We start from the raw sequence: 812 nt of genomic DNA on the forward strand, positions 1-812 counted from the left end.
ATGAACACAATAAGCACGGTCGTAATCTGATTTTGAGGTTTTCTTCTAATGAGAATTAACAACAGAAGCCTCAAATTGATCCGTTCCCGAAGGGATCTTCAATTACTCCGCAATATTTTTTAAAAAACACATGCATCGATATGTGTTTGTTCCTATCCGAAAGGCTCTATCCCGTTAGATTTTCATACAATTGCTCTATCCCTGGAAAAGTTGGGTAATTACATATCAGAAATCATTAAGGAGGGCTAATATTTTCACATACTGGCTTTGAAGTTGGAACGGGGCAGGGCAACACGTTTTAAGTTGATCAACACTATTTTGAAGTCCTCTAATGAACTCTGCACAAAAGCTCGCTCTAACAAGGACCAAATTGAATGAAGGCTTACACAACACAAGCATGGGTAATGGTTAAAATCTGTTCACGTTGAAGTTTGGGTCCGAAGTTTCACGTTCTTTGCACATTCCTCCTGGAAAATAAAGAAAATAAGCAAGGACAGGAGTGGTTTAAGAGGGATTATACTTCTATGGGAACCTTCATGTATCAAAACTGAACAGCCTGGTCTAAATGTTTCTGCTCATTCAATGAACTGCCCCGCTGGGTGAAGGGTAATTTTTATTAATTTATCAAATGAAATCACCTTGGTTACCACAGAGATTTGAACCTCTAATCTCTTAGTCGTGGATAAATGTCTTAACCAGTTGAGCTATGTTTAGTTGGCACAAAAAAGTATAATATCAATCACAAATCACAACGCTATAGTGGTCACCTGAAAAGCTTTTAAGAGTGCATAGCAACGTCTTTGCTCTGCAGT

General features: G+C 38.2%; 1 long non-coding RNA gene across 1 annotated transcript; it reads right to left on the minus strand.

The window, feature by feature from the left end:
• Positions 1–75: 75 nt before the first annotated feature.
• LOC111787039 lies at positions 76–812 on the minus strand. Its single transcript, XR_002813876.1, has 2 exons — positions 768–812; positions 76–467 (listed from the first exon to the last, which is right to left on the minus strand). It is a non-coding gene; the product is annotated as an uncharacterized LOC111787039 (long non-coding RNA).

The sequence above is a fragment of the Cucurbita pepo genome, unplaced genomic scaffold, assembly GCF_002806865.2.
Source record: "Cucurbita pepo subsp. pepo cultivar mu-cu-16 unplaced genomic scaffold, ASM280686v2 Cp4.1_scaffold004457, whole genome shotgun sequence".
NCBI lineage: Eukaryota > Viridiplantae > Streptophyta > Magnoliopsida > Cucurbitales > Cucurbitaceae > Cucurbita > Cucurbita pepo.